General features: G+C 32.4%; 1 protein-coding gene and 1 non-coding gene across 4 annotated transcripts in view; one reads left to right on the forward strand and one right to left on the reverse strand.

Annotated features, from left to right (window-relative positions):
* CADM2 (cell adhesion molecule 2) overlaps positions 1–22887 on the forward strand; it is a 1069280-nt gene that overhangs the window by 232180 nt on the left and 814213 nt on the right. The gene's annotated exons all lie outside the window — the stretch shown is intronic.
* LOC115855706 (small nucleolar RNA SNORA11) lies at positions 14215–14344 on the reverse strand. Its single transcript, XR_004040551.1, has one exon. It is a non-coding gene; the product is annotated as a small nucleolar RNA SNORA11 (small nucleolar RNA).

Here is a 22887-nt window from a genome sequence, read left to right on the forward strand (position 1 = left end):
ATATAGATAAACAGTAGAAATAAGGATTAAAAAAATGAGACAGAGTACAGGTGAGTGGGAAGGTAGAAGGTCAGAGAGGCTGTGGCAGTGAAACATATGCTTGTTATGGAGAATTTAGAATCCTCACATATAAAATGGTTAAATATCTTATCACCTCTAAGAGTGAGCTATTCAATAATTGTCAAATATGCAAGGGAATATAAAACAATTGTCATTTTAAACAGGACTATCACAGTATTTGAAATACAGTGAGGAATACAATTATTTTTATTGTCAGAGTTAATAAAAGTTTCACCCAAATAATTTTGAATACTATTGTTCCCTGGATAAAAATTCAATCTGAAACTGACAATTATGCACATGGCGAATCTTTATCCTAGCTTAGAGTGTCCCCAGCAGGTGGTTTACTTATGATTAATGATTTACAATTCTTGAATATTCAGATTGGTAAATGTGCTGTAGCTTTTAAACTGCCAAACTCTTTTTACCCCCAGCTTGCCTTATGACAGCTTGCCTTCATTTTAAACATGTTGTTATGAATGTGATTTAAAATGAGTGCCAAAAATATGAGATGGCTTCAGGCATTGACTGTTATGGGCAAACACCCTGCATGAGCTTTTCTTCTGTGTTAACAAAAATAAAAATAAATTATAATTTTCTGATAGCTCACTCGATATATTCAGATTTTTAAAAGACAGTGAATACTGTTTTTTTTTTGGATGTCTTCCATCATATTTTGTCATGAGTCACAAATCAAAGTATAATCAAATACCTGTTCTTTTTTAAATAATCTATCAGATGCTAATATTTAAAAATTATAACTCATCAGGTGACTAGTTCAACTTTAATAATATTTGGTGAAGCTAAGAAGATATAGAAAAGTTATAAAGAGGTTTACAGGTTTAAAATGTTTTATCCTAGAAAAGATAAAATAAGGCAGTGTATTGATTTCTATTTTGAAATACACGAAAGCCTGTTTTGGTTGAGGACGGACCTGAAAATACATAAGAAAACTCAGTGTGTGGAAGGAACCCTATTCTCAGAAGACCTTGACACCTCTTAATTATCATCTGGGAAAAGTCATTTAAACATCTCTAAGTTTTTATTCAATAATCTGTATATTAAGCTAAAAATAAATGTCCTAATGACATCACAAGGGTTTTTGAAAAACAAATGACTCACTTTCCTGCTAAATTGTGGACATGGTGTAGGCAGGAACCATCTTGCTTTAATTCCCTGGTAGATGATAGGCCCTTCAGTGTTTGCTAATGAATGAATAACTCAAATTGGAATATAAATGCGAAAGTAAAGTGTAAATGGTAAAGCATTATTTTGTGAATTTCAGTAAAGAAGGAAAACTTAATTGGCCTAGGGAAAACCTCTATGTTTCAGGACAAGCATTGGCAGTTATCAATTATGGAAACTCATACCCTAATAACCTGGTAAGAATACTTTTTGTTTGTTTCTTTTTATTTTTTCAAATGTATTGAGTGCTTATCTTATACAATGAGCATATATTTATTGGGTTATGTCTAGTTAAAGGTAGGGGAATAAAAATAATGCTAAATAAATAGTTTTATCATCATAGCTGTGATCAATGCAGTGTGCAATGGTAACTTAACAAGGTAAACTAAGCCCACAACCCACAAAGCAGAAAGCAATATACCAGGAATTTTATAAGTAATTTTATTAAAGAAATGTTTAATGTATACTTTGTGCCACTCTGTTTGACACTAGAGGTAAGTGTAACTACACAAGATAGGTTGAGACAAACTTATACCTATGTATTTCCTCCATTTTACAGATAGAGAAATAAAAGCTCCAAGAGATAAGGTTTCTTGTCTAAAACAATACAGATAATTTATTAACTGTGACTCCAACCCAAGTATGTTTGAATTTATTGTTCTGCTTCCTCTAATTCGTTTAGACCCTGAAGTTGGAGAAAGAGCGTTTAGGGACTCTTCCATTTGGGGGATTCAATGTATCCAACGTCTGCTCAAGAGAATTATCTGACTCTGGTGTTGTTTTCCAAATGTCATAATGTTTATATCTGATCATGGTGCTGCCCTATATTTTACTTTTTTTTTTAATGGTGCCTCTTAAGAGGACATATGTTTAATATAGTTAAAAGTGTAATCTGCCCAAGTGAGTATTCACACTGTCTGAAATGCCTGTTACTGCTATAAACAGATCTTAGATCCACCATCTGTATGAAGCCTTTTGTCTTGGGGCAGGTTGCACTGCTGATGACAATGGTTTTTCCATAAATTCTCATCACTGCTTACTTCTGTAAATATTTCCCTGGTGTCTTGGCTTGCCCTATTTAGCTACCCCAATGCAGCTAGTGATATGACTTATTTAACTCTGCTTCTCTTTTATGCTTATCCTCTTCAGTATTTCACACAGAGCCTTGGACATAGTAGTACTCAGGACACATATGTTGAAACAAATTGGCCTAATTCATAGAAATTAAAATTTTATAATTATTATTCTCTTCCAATATTTAGAGAAGCAATGATATTCTGAAATTTCCAAGCATTTTTACAAGCACTTATAATCTATTTATTGGTTCACATTTTCAAAACAATTGTCAATATAACATTTTTAGCAATATTAAAATGCCCATTGGTGCACACTGTAGGAGGGATTTATTCTAATTTTAATCTCTTATATCATCATATACCTACTTTCTGTGACTATTTACAACCTAATTTACCTTTCTCATGTGCTTACAATAATGTTAGTATCATGTTTTGTTTTTTGTTTTTGCATTACAATAATACCTCTCCATAAATATTATACCCTAATTCAGGCATAATTCACACTAGCGGTATCACTTTCCTAACATCATATGACAAACTACAATAAAATAATTTAATTTTCACAGGTGATTTTGAAGTTTGATTAAAAAATAACTTGTTAACTTATGATTTACGTCTTAATTTCAACTAGCCATTTTATTAAACATACATATTTACATATATATGTAACAATAGTAGACAGTCAATTCTACAATCTGTGAACAAAAAAGTGTATTGATTCTCTTATTGTCCTGGATTGCATGAGACAAGTTCACTTATTTATCCCCATGTGGATTAAATGTTGTCTTTACTTCTCTTTAATTGCTATGTGCTTAATTTTCCTCCACTCTAGAGTGCAGCTATTCATGGCTTTAACTTCTATTAGATTTTCCATCATTTGATCTTTAGTGATCTATTATAATACATTGTCCCATTATGATTCATGTTGTCTTACATTTATTACTACCAAACTACAGGGTTTTTTTCATAACATTTTTAATATGCACTTCAGTGTACATAAAACATTAAATGATCTACAGGGAGCAATTGGTGATTCTAACTGCTTATATTCATGTTATAATTTGTCTGTACTATTATTTCTGTGATCTTCTCACTATGGATTAGCAATGTGGGAAGGAGAAGGAGCCAGAAAGTGTCATCTGAATTAATTCTGCGTGTGTGTGTGTTTGTGTGTGTGTGTGTATGTATGTGTGTGTATGAGAAAGGGAGAGATAGATTAAATCAAGGAGACAAAGAAAAGCAGAGAAAAAGAGATAGGCAGAAACTGACAAACATAAAGAGAGAAAATAATTCTTTCATTAGATATTCCAAAATTTTATTTTATTAGACTTAAAACTTTTACAGAATTTTAAAAGTAAATATAAGTTTTCATCCTATCTTCCCCTCAATGTCTAGCATTGTACATGTTCATGGCAAATGTCTTCTTGAATACAGGTGAATTGAATTTACACACCTCTAATACATGTGATGGAGGAATTGAACCATAATGTGTTTTCTGATAAATATAGCAATACACACTTTAAAAGAATGCTTAGAATTAATTGAATAAATTAACAACTCCCTAAGATTCCTAACATCAAGTCTGTCATGATCAAGTGAGGGAAACAAACCTGGAGTCAACTAGTTATAAGTAATCCTGGAAAGTCCAATTTAGAGATATATACACATTGATATTGTACTTAAAAGGAAGATATGACCAACTCTGAAAGAACCAGTGACATTGCATAGAAAAAGTTACCCTTCAGGTGTTTCTTTAAAAATTCACAATTTATGATCTCTGGTCTATCAAACTAATGGATGTTTTCTTTAGATAAAATTGCATAATGCATGTGTCAGTGCCTAGTGGACTCTAAAGAAATATATGCAAGTAATTGATGTTATAATTAGAAGCATGTATATTTATGTCCTAATAGCTCTTTCTAGGATTAATTGAAACCAGTGGAAAGATCCATGTGGAATCTTTAGCTAAGATATGTGATTTTAGGCAAGTCTCTAACTTCTTGGAAACTCAGGTTTCTAATTTATAAAATAGAAATGAATAAGGCCCATCTTGCATATTTGTTGAGGAAAGTATATAAGGTTATGTGTATGAGAGAAATAATACTAGTGTTATTTGGTATGCAAAACTGTTAATTTCCCATGATGTCCCCTTAATCATTAAGTAACTTTCTGGAAAAATATTTTCACTCATTCAGTGAACATCTAGAGCACCTATTATTTACCAGATGCTGGTAACATGGGACACAGGGCTAAAAATAATTGGAGCTCACATTCTGGTGAGGAGCTTAAGAAGTTTGAGTCAATGAAAAGTGCTTAGAATTAAGGACAAAATGTACACCATACAGAGGTCCTGAAAGTCTTTCTAGAAGAGAACGGTCAACATATAATTACTGAATCTTATGCCATATAATGAGATACAGTAGTGACAGAGTCAAATCAAGCTAATAAGCCAAATAGGAGATTGATGAGGTGAGGAAATAAACTGGAGAATTAAAGAGGCCAAATAAGTGGTGTTCAAGGTCAATTTTATAGTGGGGTACAAATCTCCATATTGGATTTTTGCAAACCCAGGTTTCATGGGCAATGCAGATTCTTGAGTCCAGAACATGTAGTACACACAGGCTGGAATTTCTAGTAACTGGAGTTCCTATAGCAAGTTTTATTTGATAGAAGGATACCTCATCTTTTAAAACTTACACCCATTTTGAATCTAAGTGTCTTGAAGGAACTATATGTTATTATTAGCCTTTTTCACTATTTTAATACAAATGTATATGTTCTAACTTAACTCACATAAAAGCAATTATATAAGACTTTTCTTATCAATAGCCCTGTGATAAATAAGTAATGAATGTTTACTCATATTAAATAGGGCAACCATTATCTTATTCTTTTTATAATTGAAGGCTTTTAAAAACTGATTTAAAAAAATTATTATAGTTGATTTACAATGTTGTGTGAGTTTCTGCTGTATAGCAAAGTGAATCAGTTATACATATACATATATCCACTCTTTTTTAGATTCTTTTCCCATATAGGCCATTACAGAATATTGAGTAGAGTTCCCTGTGCTATACAGTAGGTCCTTATTAGTTATCTATTTTATATATAGTAGTGTGTATATGTCAATCCCAATCTCCCAGTTTATCCCTCTCTCCTCTTACCCCCTGGTAACCATAAGTTTGTTTTCTACATCTGTAACTCTGTTTCTGTTTTGTGGGTAAGTTGATTTGTACCCTTTTAAAATTTTTATTTATTTTAAATCAAGGTGCTACCATTATTTATTTATTTATTTATTTTGGGCTGTGTTGGGTCTTTGTCGCTGTGCGTGGGCTTTCTCTAGTTGCGGCCAGTGAGGGTTACTCTTCATTGCGGTGCATGGGCTTCTCATTGCGGTGGCTTTTCTTGCTGCGGATCACAGGCTCTAGGCGCGCAGGCTTCAGTAGTTGTGGCTCGCGGACTCTAGAGTGCAGGCTCAGTAGTTGTGGCACAGGGGCTTAGTTGCTCTGCGACATGTGGGATCTTCCCAGATCAGGGCTCGAACCCGTGTCCCCTGCATTGGCAGGCAGATTCTCAACCACTGTGCCACCAGGGACATCCTGTACTCTTTTTTTAGATTCCACATATAAGCAATTCTGGAAATAAATTTAATAAAATTTTACACATTTTTCTCTCATAGCATGTTTTATACTACAAAGTTTCAACTGTTGGCATTAATCATTCCTATTAGCTCTACCCAAGTAAAATGGGTTCTATAAATTATTAGCTGTATTTACTAGTTTAGACCTTTTAGTCTGTTAAACAAATACCATTCCCTCTACTTAATATGAAGTTGTCAATAAAAGTATCTTTTACAGCCCATTTAAAACACATTTTTCCAATTTTCATTTAATAGCAGGCATAATGAATAATGAACGAAAGGATAATGCTTATAAAATTAGAAATATCTATTAGAAGTTTTGATACTCTCATTGACATTTGACAATAAAATTCTGGTATTGATGCAATACCAGATTATTGTAGAAATAAAATAAGTGCCTATTTAATTATTTGCTAATTAATCATATGCACCTTGCCACTCTACCAGTCACAGTCTACACTGCAGTAACATGGAACCGTTATAAATAATTTTCTTTCCATAATAGTGCCAGTGACATCCTATTTGGCTTTAACACTTAAGTTTCTTCTCTTGCATGAAGCTTGCTCTTACCACCACAGAAGGATTAATCCCTCCTTTCTCTCTATATTTAGTTACCTTATGTCACTCCCATAACTGCATCTTGCTCTAATTAATTTTTTTTTAACTTTCTGACCTCCTCCTAGACTAAAACAACTTAAAAAAAAATTCCCCACAACATCTAGCACAATGCTCAAAAAATATTCATGGCACCAAATTGAACTGATATCAATAATTTAATACACAATTAAGTACCTGTGCTTGACATTGTGCTAGGAGTTTTGATTATGTATATGCATAGGAAATTTTATCCTAGTATCTTCAGAGCTCAACAAAAATGTGAAGGTACTATGAAAGAGTTTGGACTAAGACTTTTCTTTTGGCAGAAGAAAGTTATAGGGACATTTAAATTAAGAAATAAAATAAGTTCATAACAAATGACAGAAAGTAACTTTTGAAAATAAAATTAAAAATTTCATTAAATGGTTTTGCACTTAATAACTAATTTATCAATGATCAAAATCATAGATCTTTCAGATAATATAAATGTATCCCTTTAAACACTCTTTTAACTATACTTTATAAAGTCTGTTAATACAATTAAATTATATGTATACATATAGTATATATATATATATATATACACACACATATATGTGTATATATATATATATGTGTATGTATATATATTTCCTTACATTTTGAAGCAGAATTTACCCCTAGGTCCATAAATAAACATTACTACAAAATTTTATATAATGCTATTTCTGTTAGATTTTTCTCCAGAAGCTGTGTATTTGTATAGTATCTGTGTAGAAATTTACATTAAAATCTTTCCATTGTGATCTGGAGGTTCTAAATTATGTAAAAAAGAAAGAAATAATATGTCATCATTTTACACCTAGAAACCAAACTGTGTTTAGAAAGAAAATAAAAATAATTTTGAATAGGATAGTAAATAGACTAGATCACAGGTAACTTATAAAAATAACTTGATGCCAATAAAATATTATAGAAAACTTTTCTATTTTCCAATTACAATATATTTGTGATATCCTCCAAATTTAAAAGGAAAAGATAAGAGGTTGAACAACACACTATATTAATATTTGATTTTGAACTCAAATTAAGATAACCTTCTGAATATTGAGCCTGGGTTGTTCCTTTCACATCTTTAGACAAATCTTGTTGTGATTCCTGTGACCTTTAATTTTCATCATATTTTATTTTTCTTTGAGAAGTAGTTTAAGATTATTGAAAAATAACCTAAAATAAACAATAACAGACCAACAAAAACTACTTTACGAAGGCCAGGAAAACACAGCACTGGAATCCCAGCGTTTTATCTTCAAAGAGTCCTGGATTTCAAGTCCCATAATCTATTTTCCAGTTTTGGCACTTACCTGTTGCCCAAATTTGTTTAGTTTTGTTGTTATTTATGATAAAATTTAATTTTTCTTAACCTAATTTTATTCATCTGTCAAAACAGACACTGAGATATTCGATCTCTGAAGTCATTATTTTATTATATGTGAAATCTTAACTTGTCAAATCATACAATCAAGTCACAGTAGAAGAATTTAGGTCATTTTATAAACTGATTTAAGTGACTTTTTTCAGCCTGTCATGACAAATTAGTTAAGATTTTTTTCAAAAGCTAAGCTTTTTTCATTATCCTTTTTCCAGTTATAAATTTTCAATTTAATCTCATCTATTTTATACCTGCTTTGATTTTATGTAAAAGAGACAGTTCATATTTTTTAGGTCTTATGAAGAATAAACTATTGAAGATTATAAATAATATTAAATTGCTAAGAAAAAGAAAGACCTTGGATTAGAAGTATTTTTAATTAACTTCACAATCTTAATATTTGAAATGGAATCCAATTACTGTCTTGACCTCCTCTAGGAAAATAATCTTTAAGACGCTACAAAGAAAAGACACTAAAGAGAATGGTTTACTAGGCAGAATCAGACACTTAGAAAAATACACACACACACACACACACACACACACACACACAATGCTTACAAATAATTATTTTACTATTAAACAACAGCAAGTTATTTCAAAATTGAGAGGTTACAGGCCATATGTTTAAATACTTGCATGAAACATGTTTTAAAGCAAACCCATGACCTTTTGTCAGAATGATAAATGTTGGCTCTTATTTCCTTTGTGAGGATAAGTCTTTTTATCCCCAATGATATCAATCCAAACTGTCTGTTGCAAATCTCTCAGGATATGAATACATGAATGGGCCATCTCTGGTGGTTTGCTTCTTCCTCTGAATATTTATTTTCATTTTTTAGAGAGATTTCTGCTTTATATATTGGGTAACTGACATTACCTTTTATAAGATGTATATTTTTATTCAAGTAAAACATTACATTTTGGATGCGTATGTTTGATATCTAGAAATTCTTCTTGTGTCTTTCTGTTTTATTTTATATCAGCTGTGTGGGATAATCATTTTTCCAAGAAAACTCCAAACTTCGCTACTATTCTTTAGCATCCATCAATCTTAAAGTTCAAAATTATCATTCAAAATTCAAAATTATAATGTATACCTAAACATTTCTGCTAATCAATGTATCTTACTGGTTTAATGGGGACTGAAAAAGAATAAGGAATATGATTTAAAGTAGGTGAAAAAGAAATGAAGATGTTTAAGTTCAGTTAAGAGCATGAATTATAGAGTCTCTTCAAAATAAGAAAAACAACCAAATTTTAATCTAATTCAATTTGATGAACATTTGGTTTATTGTAGTTATTATAAGCTCACCCTGACAAGTTAATAAACTATAGTTCTTGGAAGGACTTAAAAAAATCAGGACATAAGAAAACTCTCTCCTTTTCTCCCCTCTTTGTTTCACGTATTTCTTTTATTATCATTAACATTTATTGTAATTAGATACACATGCAGTTCCTCTAATAGACTATAAGTCCCTTATAAGAGTAAAGACTGTTTTTTTCATCCCTGCTGCCCTGACAATGCCTAACACAGAATGCCTTATATAAAGTCTAAACTCTAGCACTGTATGATGACTCAAATGTCATCCAAAGGCACTAAATATTAGCACCTTAAAAAAGAGTGATTTGCCTTGCACTTTTCACATTATTGATATGCTTGAGTTTTGAGTTTTCCTTCTATGTATGACCTAAATTTTCCAGGCTCTAGGTTAATTCACAGATATTACAAAACTCAAATTTAATTTTGTGATTTAGGGATACTTTGTTATAACACCCTTTTATGTGCTGTTACTAGAAATGTTTTAATAAAAGTACAATGGTAAGACTATAACAAAAGGGTAGCAATACTGAAAGGCATATGACTTAGTCAGATAAAACTTGCCATAAGGAAAGTAGAACAGCTTTAATATACACAGAGATGGATGGGAAACCAACAGCGAATTGAAAAATGCAAAGTTTTGCTCACAAGGTGACCTGGGAGAAAGGCAGTCAGTGAGGGTGAAGATTTTACTGGTTTAATAATAAATAGGTATACATAAATAATTAGTTTGTGACAGTTTTAATGACAACCCAGCCATGGGAGAAGATAAATCTACATATTGAAAGAAAGCAGTTAAAACGTTGGCTTGCAGAATGACAGAAGTAAAGAGGATACGTTTAAGTGGAGACAGGCAGCTTGTCTAAATATGGCTAATATTAAATACAGGTGATTATAGCATTTGAAATTGAAATTAAAAATAATCTCTGATTCACTTATTTTAAAATTGCCAAGTCCCCTCAGCTGCATATTTCACCAGGTGCTGGTGCAGTTGGAACAACAAGCATATCCAATGATTTAAAAATAACATTCACGGGTGTCACCTGATGTCACTCCAGATAAGAAATACTGTTCCCAATCAGAGAGAAAACACTCTCTGGTATTCATCCTAACACAACCCAAACCTGTGTTACATATTTATGCCATGTATTTTTAAATAATCTTTTGGACCTTGAACATATTAAATAGATTAAGCTTTCTGAAAGTTGTAAACATAGAAAAAAAATGCAGCACTTTGGTTTTAGGAAACTTATGCCTGTACAGATCTCTTTTTTCTTGATGAGGTCTAAAGAAAATAAAGATGTTTTGATTTTTTTTCTCCAAATATTACAAACTGAGTCAAATATATGTGTAGTATGCATAATTTCTTCTTTAAAATGATATTTAATGCCTATAATTTCAGGTAACTCAAGTACATAGTCTCCTAAATATATTGGTTCAGATTTGGGGAAGAAAACAAACATTTATCAAGTCATTCAGGCAAGCAATATGCTAGGTGTTTTGTGTGCATTTACTTTTCCCAATAAAAGTCCTATGAGGAAGATATTTTATCTGTTTTACAGATAAAGTAACTGAAGTCCTGAATGGTTAACTTGATTTCCCAAGAACAAAAAGAAACTCAGCAACAAAAATAGGATTGGCCCTTAGAATTCTCGAGAAAGCACAGGCTTTTCTATATATGTACGTAAATATCTCTATAAGGGTTGTTTCTCAAATTTATGTGGAAAAAATTAATGATATACAGTAATTTTTTAAATGCATTGATGTGTACTCCCATCACTCTCCTCCCACCAATTTGCCTTATAGTCTGAAAATAAAGCATCAAGAATCACAAGTGGTAAAGCAGTTATACTCCAATAAAAATGTTAAAATAAATAAATAAAAGATTTAAAAAAAGAATCACAAATGCATTTATTTCTATTGCTCAAACAACAAGTGCATTTATTTCTATTGCTCAATCAAAGATTGGGTTTCTTCAGGCATCTGTACCAAAAAAAGTGGCTCAATTGAAATACTGTTGCACACTACATTCACTTTCCATTAGTCTGAAAATGAACTAACTTGACTTAATTTAGAATAGTGCCAACTCTTTACTGTCCAAAATCTTTGAGCAGATCATGGACAGAGACTCTCTAATCTTAAGCAATTTTGAGTGAAAAATATAATTGATAAGCTTATAGAAGATAAAACACAAAATGACAGAGAGAAGAAAAATGAACATGAAATATCCAGCAACACATCATAGTTATTGGGATGATTCTAATACATTTTTTTTTTTTTACTATCTCTCACTCCTGAAGGTCATGGAAATGTGGAAGAGAAATAGAAATTGAAGGGAAATATCAGAAGTGAAACGTCTGATACTGCCATAATGCTATTTTAGAAGTTTTCAAAGAAAGGAGATACTTTGGTGCTATTAAGTCATAAGAAGCATCAGTTACTTCATTTTAATTTATTTGGATGATCATGTAAGTCTGTTGAGACCTTTATGAAACCAGACTTTTGGTCTTTTGGCATTTTGCCAATCACTTCTAGCATAATTTTTTATCAAATATCATAAAGAACAGTGTTTTTTCTTTAATAAATTGAAGGCAATTACTAATTAATATGTTAAAGAGAACAGCATTTTCTGGTCTTGTAGCTACTCTCCCCAGTTTGACATTGGTGTTGCCCCTTAATTAGACTGTCCTCCAGCTTAGACATTTGCATTAAGCCTATCAATCGAGTCAGTTTTCTTCACTTTCAAGCTATATTTCTTCATCTTACACACAAGGCTTTCTCAGACATGTTGCCAGATTCTTTGCTGAATCCATACACATCAAAATGACTACATCCCCCTAAAAGTAGAGCGAGTCACATCTAAGGAGCCCGCCTGCCGCAGCTAAGACCCAGTGCAACCAAATAAAACCAACAACAACAACAACCAAAAAACCCACTAAAAGTGTCAAAATAACAAGTAAGTTAATATGATGCGGTAAGTTAAAGAGAACTCATGCTGCCTCTATTGGACTGGACACATAAGAGCTACCTTTCCTGCTAAAGAGATTGGAGGGATAAAAGGAAATTAAATGCAAGACAAATCTCGAGAACTATAGGGGCGTGTTTCAATTTATATTCCATTAAATACTAGGGAAGCTTTTATTATGAATCGTCTTGAAACTGAAATGATCTTTCCTTTCTTTTTTTCCCCTACATCTATTTAGATACTTAAGCTTTTCAGAAAACCATAGACTTGTGCATCTCTCTTTGGGATACGTCTTTCATAGAGAGGTTAGAACTTGTTACTTACAATAGCTTGGTGATGATGCCACCTAATTTTTCTTGAGTGGGTGGTGAGAGGAAATAGATTATCTTCCACCTGTGAATTGACTTCTTAAAGTGGAACTCTGCAAGCTCTTCATAAAATCATACAATGTATGTGTGTGTGTGTGTGTGTGTGTGTGTGTATATACACACTAGGTTCTATATCTTAGAGACGTTAGCAGAATTTAAATAGCTATATCTGAAATCATCACTACATTTCTATAATATTATTTCAATGGGAAAATATTTCCCCAAATTATAAAGAATATATTTATAAATTACTTTGGAGTCTTAGACTATTAATATATTTTAAAGTGATTTATGTAAGCCTTTTCTTTTTAAATGAGATTTAATGCACTCATGCATAGTTTGAATATTGCCCATATAGAGATTAATTTATGAGGAATGATTATATTATCACTTTAAATTCAGAGATCATAGGTAAGATGGCCCAGAACGTCAAAGCCTTTGATATAATAAACCTGGTAATTCAGATTGACAAAAAGTTACCAAATATCAGCTCATCGATCCCAGTGTTCAGTAACTATATCATTGTTCTGGTTGTTGCCTCATTCAACATCTTGGTAACAAAAGCATATAAAGGAAATTTTACAAATTTCCCTTCAAAACAGGTCGATTAATTATTTATCCCACTATAAAGATGGTGTTTATAGAATTTTTAGAATTCTAATAGAATTTATAGAATTTTAGCTATTTGTATCATTGTATGATGCAGAGATAAGTTTTTTGAGATTAATCTGTGCTTTTATTTGCCAGTATAACTACAGTAGCCTGCAAACTTTTTTAATCTAAAAAGTACATTTTACATCACAATCCAACAAACACACACTTATATAATATGTATACATATATAAAAGCGAAACAAAAGTTTTGCCAAAAACGTCTACCCTGAGTGTTAATTCTTTTTTTTTTTTTTTTTTTTTTGCGGTACGCGGGCCTCTCGCTGTTGTGGCCTCTCCCGTTGCGGAGCACAGGCTCCGGACGCGCAGGCTCAGTGGCCATGGCTCACGGGCCCAGCCGCTCCGCGGCATGTGGGATCTTCCCGGACTGGGGCACGAACCCGTGTCCCCTGCATCGGCAGGCGGACTCTCAACCACTGCGCCACCAGGGAAGCCCGTTAATTCTTTTTAAGACTTTTTTTTTAAACCAAGGCTGAACTGAACTGACACATCATAATCACCAAGTCCCTAGTTCATCTTAGGGTTCACTTTATGGAGTGAATAGTGTTGCATGTTCTATGGGTTTGGACAAAAGTATGATGACATAAAATCATTATAATGTCATACAAAGTATTTTCACTGCTCATAAAAACTTCTGTACTCTATGTATTCATCTCCCCTTTCCCCTCAAACTCCTGGCAACCATTGATCTTTTTATTGTCACCATTGTTTTGCCTTTTCCAGAATGGCATATAGTTGGAATCTATTTTTCTTTTTTCCTTGACGAGAGGGATTCAAAGCCTTTGTGCCTATAAGACCACCCATGGCCCACCCACACATGGACTGGACAGGCTCTAGGTGGCAAACTCCCCCACTAAATACTGTAGCTTTCCTTCCAGTACTGAGTCCTGCCCAGCAGCCATGTGGAGGTGCAGGGGGATATGTGTTGGGTATTTGTTCATAGGAAGGCCACAAGCTTTGTGCCCCTTGTCACAATGAACCCAGATTCCTGTTGGGTGTGTTGTAAACAGACGAGCCATTTCTTCAGACTCCCTGCTCTGAGCACACCCTGAGATAATTTTTAATAGGGTAGCCAACTATAATAAATAAATACTCTTCTTATAGAAGGGAGGAAAATACAACAGAAGTTAATAAAAATATTGATGAGATGTTTATTATAAAGAGAATTTTTTGTACTTGTTCTCAAAATTTACATCGATATGTCTATTATTTTCATTATCTAATCTCATTTTTTCCTTGAAGGAATATATATAATTTAATTAAGTGACAGTGTGTTCTTCCTTATAATTATATATATTTAGATTCTTAAATAAACTGAATGAAAAATTAAAGTATATTCATATAAAATCTTGAATGATTGTTCATTAAATGTCAGAGTGCTTAGAAAATACTACACAAAAAAAAAAAAAAGAAAATACTACACAAAATGGCTCATATGGAAGAGTATTCATTTGCCTATGTATGTCTTTATTTTATACTTGTCATAGAATTAACATAAAATTATAAAATAATTGTTTGCTGATATTTATTTGACAAAGCCCTAAAATAAACATAGTCAATTTCATTTATACAGGGCTGGAATTGAAATCAAAGTACAAAAGAATTAGAAAAGGTATGTCATAGATTCATGTAAAACACAGTAAGAGATGAAGGATGTGAGCACTTCAACATGTAAGGATGTCTTAATACAGAGGCACAAAAAGCAAGTTAAATAGAATCTATTTAGAACTAAAACCAATTTTATTATAATTTGCAATTGAAAGTGGAATTGTTTTAGAAAATATTAATGCCAGCTCACCTATATTTACATATTAATCTGTGGGGCTTTTCTTATAAATAGAAACAAATAGTCTTTCCCTGCATGAAAATATTATAACACTTAATACCAACATAACGATAGCAATTTTTAAAAATAAATTAAAACAGCAAAATTATAGACATTTAAGGAATCATTTTTGGCTATTTAATGTTATCTTTGTCCTTGTAAATATAACACTTTCAAATTATAGCAGACTGTCTCATTCTCAGTTTTCAGGAAAATAAGGAATAGAGTTTAAGTACCATGACAAGTATAAGTGGAAATTGAAAAAAATATTTAAATATAATGAAAATAGTGTTATTTAATTTTCAGATGTTTCAATCAATGATAAGAAATTATACTTACTTAAATATTTCCGTAATTAAAAAATTTTGGTCCAGTTTATTTTCCCTCTTTAGAGAACTTTGCTGTATATTTAGAAATCAGGCATTCAGCTGTATATCTATAAATCAAACTTTAAAAAATGTTTCTATCAAAACAAAATGCTTTTTGCAAAAAATGGCTTTTCTCATGTCTTTGGTCATTTGATAATAACATTTTATTTTATTTGTAATATAATAGTTGGTTTATGAAATAAAGTGTTACTTATGCAAAATGTAATGTTTTTTTAAGAATAATTGTAAAAATGGAAATTGTATGCTAGCTTGATGTAGATGAGAGGTCACTTGGAAGTGAGTCATATTCCACCCTTAGCCAAATCTACTATTAGACCAATCTAAAAATAATTTAGAGAAGAAAAAACACATTATCCCAAGGCTCCTCAATTGTTTAAATGGTTGTAAAATATCCCTAGAACGCATGAGCAGGGAACCAAACTGTAATGACTCAACATTTCTGATGAAACTTGCTCCCCTATTTCCAGGACCACATCCCCAGTGCAGAGGCCATCAGTCTGGTATTTAAATAAATTTTAAAATAGTATTTTGAATTACTATTGAAAACATAGGCGTATAACCTAGTTACCCTGAGTAGCCATCAATGAAACTGAGTGTACCTTATCTCCTAGTTGAAACTTACAAAAAATGAGATTAAAAAAATTTAAAAGGTTACAAGAAATGATCAACTTGAATATTATGAAGACAATTGTGTAAAATGAAAGATTACTGTATACATACCTTAAATATTTATTCCAAGAGCAATTTGAAAGAGAAGAAGGTAGAATGCATAGTAGGTATCATCTTAGTGGTTTTGAATTGCTGATCAAAAGAATGATAAGGTGTCAGGAAAGAAGAAAGGAATAGTACTGTATAACACTCCAAATGTAAACAATGCATGTATTTACATGAGGCAGAAACATTTTTTCCCAATCAGAGAGCTTTGTTGTGTTTCTCTACTTTGTTTTTTATTTTATTTTTTTATTTTTTAGTAAAATTTAATAGATTGAGAAACTCAGCCACTCCTGAATGTAATGCCCTTGGAGACAGACTCCAAAACTAAACTGACCTTGTCATAACGTAAAATGTTAACTTCAAAACTGTTCAGTTCAAAACAGAACTACACTTGCTATATCACAGTGATACCAATAGTAATTTAAGGTAACTGTCACTTTAAAAGTAGCCATCAACTCTGCCTAAATATGCATTATTTTTATATAAAAACCCTGGTATCCTCTTTCAATGTATATGTCAAAGAGAGCTAATACAATTGCCTTTAAAGCAACTTCATTTCTCTGTTATGCTACTGTGAAAGAAAATTATAGTCATTAGTCAAAAAAGTGAATAAAATTGGTTATATGCTACATAGTGACCTTGATATTGATTTTAAAAAATTATTCTTATAACCTGCATGATACCAAAACAACTACTGTTCACAACCTCACCTGTATAAAGAAACTGTTTTCCACTAGAAAAACATTATACACTTGTCAGTTAAAGAAAGAGTGTATTGGCTAAGTATGTTTTAGTGGCTGGGCTTACAATGGAGGAGAGACATGATATTATTGTAATAAAACTGTATACAATTTGAGGCAAATTAATTCTTTTAAATTTATCTTAAGCTCCATAGAGTTTAGAATAAGTAGGTATGCATATGAAGTAGTATTATCAGTAATTGAAATATTAACAATTATAATAGACTGATGAAATAAACATTGTCTTATATTTATTGGTTTAATTAGTCATGAATTTTAATTAATAAGTTGTTAAACTTATTTTCCACACCTCTAGTGAAACACACTAGAAATCCATATAGATATTCCAACAAATTTTTTTTTTTTAAGATATTACCTATGAGCCTCAGGCAATCTCTAGGTCTTTTTTAGTTCCTGAGGTTTCAACTGAGAAAAGTGCCAATTAGTTCCAATTTTGATGATGATATTCATGATGTGGTCTCTAATATAAAATAATTTTTGGTGGGAAATTTGGTGACATGTTTCCTCAGGATATAGACAAAGACCAATATACTCCGCATTCTACAGCACTGTCTAAATGTGACATAGTCTGTCAACGCCAACACATTTAAACAGAAAGTGAAAAAAAGAATCCTTTCTATGACTGTAATTTCAAACAGACAGTTCAGATCCTTGGAAGCATCTCAGTGTCTGACTAGTTAGACATTTAGGGTTTATGTTTGTAATTTGATAATAACAATTATTGGCTATATTGACTGTGCCAAGGAAGTAAGAATCATATTAAATTTAAATCTCCTCAGGTAAAATCATATCTGGAATACTGTGTTCAGTCATTGGACCCATATTTTGAGGGAGATATTGATAAGCTGGGGCACCCGTAAGACAATGACCAGGATGTGAGAGAGCTTTATAGCATGAGGAGAATGATCAGGGTTACTGAGAAGTTCAAATTTAAGAAGAAGATGTTGGTTAGGAAAAATCTGGGTTTTTAAAAAACAAAATATTGAATTCATTGTCCTGTGGATGATACTCTAACCTGAGTTTATAGGCACAAGAAATAACTAAGATCAGTGGGTAAAGTTCTTAGGAAATTCAATATGAGATAGAATTCCCTGAAAATTATAGCTGTCTGAAATTAAAATGTACTGCTCTTGTTAGCTGTGAGCAGATGACACAAGTTACATGGGAGACTATAGAGTTCATGTCTGGAGTAAAGGATTGGATGAGGAATCCTCTATAGACTTATGTGATTTTGATGTTCTGTGAATTTAATAACTGAAATGCTTCCTTCTGATAAACTTTTCCCAAATGTTTCAATATTCCAAATGTTCAAGACAGGAATCTATTAAGCTGAAACACATGAAATTGCCAGTCTTATAAGTTCAAAGTGGTTGAATAGTAGCAATTTCATGCAGTTTTATTTACATCCATGGTTTACTGAAACTAGTCTCTGAAACAGAAATGAGCAAGCCAAATAGAAAGAAAACAAAAAACAAACAACTGCTGCTATTAATCTCCATCTCCTTAGCACTTACTCATTTAGCACAGTTGAGACCAAATTCAGATGACGTGTTTCATTAGTATTTGGATTGGCCCCAAAAATGAAAAAAATAAATAAAGCTAATTGTCATGTATCAAATTGCTTTCACTCAGTTTAATTTCTCGTAGGTGTTAGACAAATAGAGAAACAAACAATAACTAAAACAAAAAAAACACGAAAACTACATGAGCTAGTAGTTATGAACACTCTGAAAATTGAAGACTACTATGGAATTTATGCTATATCTTTAAGGATACTAGCTCTTATGTAATAGTAAGCAGGACATGATAAATGAATTTATAAGGATATCATGATAGAAGTAATTACATATAAGGAAAGTAAATCAATGAAAGAAGAGAGATGGGAGGAAAAAGTAACGGTAAGTGGTGATAACAACTGTGAACAGGAGTCAGGACATCTGCACTCAATCCCATCTGTCGCTAATTCTTTTAGTGATTCAGAGGAAGGCATGAAGTCTCTCATGGCCTGAATTAGCTCATCTGTAACATGAGTGGGTTGGACTAATTGACCTCTATATCAATCTAGGCTTCTGAAACCTGAAATTCTGTTACTGTTTGAAAATATTCAGGAATCAAAAATATAGAATCTTAGTAAATGCAATCTAAGATGAAGAGAAGTTAACAAGAAATCAACATTTTATCATGGCTAAATTAATGGTAAAATAAAATATTTAGAGGCCAAATGATTATTGAAGGACTTAGTCCATGAGAGAAAAATGTACACATGATGTTATTTTTGTGTGTGTGTGTTTCTTGTACTTTGGTTAAGTTCATTGCATAGACTTGGTTGGAATATCAGTTCAGTGCCTTGTTGGGTTTGTTACTGTAGTGACCTTGAGAATACTCCTTTCAGATGTCTGCAGGAATTAATTGACCTATGACCCCAGGTTCTGTGCTCTGAAACCCATCACTGTGGTTGGTGTTGAAGCACCATTTCCCATTGGATGCTCCCAACCAATGACTGAATATGGCAGGGATAAGACAGGTCCATTCTGGAAAGACATATGACTCCTCTGATGGTGATTCTCTTGAAGAATACCAGATGGCCTTGTTAAAGTTTCCTTGACATTTCATTGCATTTTAAAATGCTTCCATTCGCTTTTTCTTCCTTCCTTCTCTCCTTCACTCAGGGTAGGCCTGTTTCACAATCTGACAGTCCCAGCTTCTAGTGGCTCCCACCTCTTTAACCGACACAGGCGGTTATGAGATTTATGAGATTTCTCTCATAAATCTCTTGCATGTGTAGTCATTTCTCAGCATCTGCTTCCTGGAAGATCTGTAATAATGGGTTACTCAGATCTTTTCCACTTCATTCTGTTTACTAATCTATAAATTGGAAGTAGTATCTAATTTATTTGGTTAGTATGAAAATTACATGATCTCATCAATGAAAATATAGTATATTGCTTATACAATGCTAGAATTTATTATTATGCTCTAGCCAAATTGGACAACTGAGTTTTTTGGTCTTACCACTCTTATTCAAATTGTGCCATTATACAAAATTACCCTCTCCATATATAAATATCGAGTTCCTACATCACTCATTAGAGCAATCATTACGGCCACCTCTTTCATAAAGCTTTAAAATTTATTTTTTTTCTTCAAAACTACTAGTACACTTAAAATATTTTCTCTTGAATGGTCATTCTTTCTTTATTTTTCATCTGCCCCATTCTGTATGGAAAATATAATGGGATCAGGGTTTCTGTCTCACTCATATTTTTATTTTTGGGAATCTGGAACCTAGGGTATTCAGTAAATGTTAGTTAAGTTTAAAAACAAATGTTTGCTGGTAGTCAGGGGTCACATCAAGTAGAAATTTGCCATAGAAAAGTTTGGTTTTTCTATTAAGTGCAATGAGAAACCATTCATAGTTCTAAGCATGGATTGAGAAAACAGGATATGTGTTTTATTTTGATTGCCATGGACACTCCGTGGAGGAGATAGTGGGGTTGGAATTTAAGGTCTGTTCTGAAACTGAATGTTGTATTTGTTATACCAGAGATGTACAGTTGCCCTTTACCTATTATCACTGTAACTTAACTAATCATGCAGTCTATCTCTTTAAAAGCAGTCACTTCATTATTTTCCAGCATTAATAATGAATCTGTAAGGTAACTTGTGCTATTAAAATGATGAAAACAACATTAGGGTCTCAAGAAATAATGACCTTTCCCATATTTAACTCAGATCAGTAACTGTGATGCTGAGAAATCAATTCAGACTGGCAGTGGCAGAGATTAGGCAATAGAAATATAATGGGGGATCCTCCTCCCCAGGCCGTGGCCTGGCCTGATAAATGGCATATTTTAAAAACTTACAGGATTTATTCCCTTTTCTAAAAACCTACAGGATTTATTTCTTGCTTCCTCATCAAGGAGTACATTATAAAGAAATCTTAGGCACAGATGTATGGTGGTTGGCTTCAGAGATTCTGGTGTTTGTTTTCAATACTGTAACTTCATTATTTGAAAGGATGTGGATCCTTAGACTATCAAACATGAAGGAATGAGAATACAAAACATATTCCAAAGCTAAGCCTAAATGACACTGTCTCAGATTATCTATGGTTCTTATCCCCTCCATTAGTGCAAGTAATTGAGTGTTTGAATTTGAAAGTGCAAGTTTATCTCATTGTTCCATTATAGGTAATAAAAGTGACCTATGTGAGGATATTAGATTAGTGATTTTACTTAGTATTCACCTTATGCTTAGAAGGTGTGAAATTGTTAACTCGTTCAAATTAAGTCATTATCCAGTTATGTAACAAATAGACTTATGCTTAAAAAGCTTAACTAAGCAGGTGCAGAGAGAAAGGAGCAGCTCCATCAAATGCTTCAGGAAACCCTTTCTACTGCTGTTCTTTATTTTTACATCTCATTAACAGCAGTATTAACTATCATATACTGCTCATATAGGGAAAATTGGAAGATAGTAAGCATTCTGCATAATCCTCTTAAAAATATTTTAAGTACAAGGAAGAGTTGGTGTTTCTTGTTTGTTTGCTTTTTGATATATAGCCTCATGTCATCTTGAACCTTCTTATTGTTAATAGGTAGACACATGAGGAATTCTGATATATTAGTCTGCTAGGGTTGCCATAACAAAATATCATGAACTCAGTTGCTTAAAGAGTAGAAATTTATTTTTTCACAGTTCTTTATACTAGAAGTCCAAGATCAAAGTGTTGGCAGGTTTGGTTTCTTCTGAGGTTTCTCTCATTGTGCATTACACAGCCACTTTCTCACTGTATCCTCAGGTCTGTGTGTTTTCTCCATCCTAATTTCTTTTCTTATAAGGACACCAATTATATTGGATTAGGGCCCAACCATATGACCTAGTTTTACCTTAATTACCTCTTTAAAAGTTTTATCTCCACATCCAGTCACATCCTGAGTTATGGGGGCTAGGACTTAAACATGTGAATTTGGGGGGAACACAGAACACAGTTTGACTCATAAAATCTGGAAATTTTTTTCCATCAATTAAATGCACATTTTTTTCTTATTTGAGAAATATCCCTAATTCATATGAGGCAGAGACTCTATAGTGAAATCAGATATGATATTTCTGTATCACCTCTTTAGATTTCCATAACTACTTGCTTTTGTAAATTCTAGAGAGCTATGCAGAGTGTATTTAAACATGGAGTGATCAAAACAGACCAAGTAGGAAGAAAAGAAAAAGAAGGAAAATGAGTTCAGGGATGGTCAAACACAGGTCAGGACCGCTAAGATATTATAGTCAATATCTCTCTTCCTGGGTTTCACATGAAGGACACAGAGGTAGGATATTACTTTCAAGAGTTTTATTGACCAGTTGTCAACAAAAGGAGGTAGAGATGGGTAGCTTTTGTTATTCTTTGAGCCCAGACTTCTAAAAAATAAGAGAAATAAAGATGTCATTATTTCTTTTTTAAAAGATGATAACAATTGAAGGATTTGCTTTTTTTATTCTGGAACATATCAGCATATCAGTTTCTCAATTCCACCTCCTTGGGTTCCTTTTTTGTAGTGTTTTGTTTCAAGTTTGTTTTGTTTTAGTAATTTTGTCCAATGTGAGCATGAAATGCTCTTTTATGGGTCAACATACTGTGAAGCTGCTAATAAATGAAGTGTTTTAAAAACTATCAGAGAAACAAACACAGGGACAACATGATCTCAACCAGCTCAGAGACATTTCTAGAAAGTACCAGGCAAGGACTTTATGTAGAAAATTGTGTACCTCATGCAAATATGCATACTCGGAAGAAAGTTTCTTCTGAGCTCATAATTTTTTGTGATCTTTACCATGGATAATCAGAATATTACAGTCTCTTTTTTGTAATTCTTTAATTTAAAAAATTTGAAAATAAAACAAGTC

Source organism: Globicephala melas, chromosome 4 (genome assembly GCF_963455315.2).
Source record: "Globicephala melas chromosome 4, mGloMel1.2, whole genome shotgun sequence".
NCBI lineage: Eukaryota > Metazoa > Chordata > Mammalia > Artiodactyla > Delphinidae > Globicephala > Globicephala melas.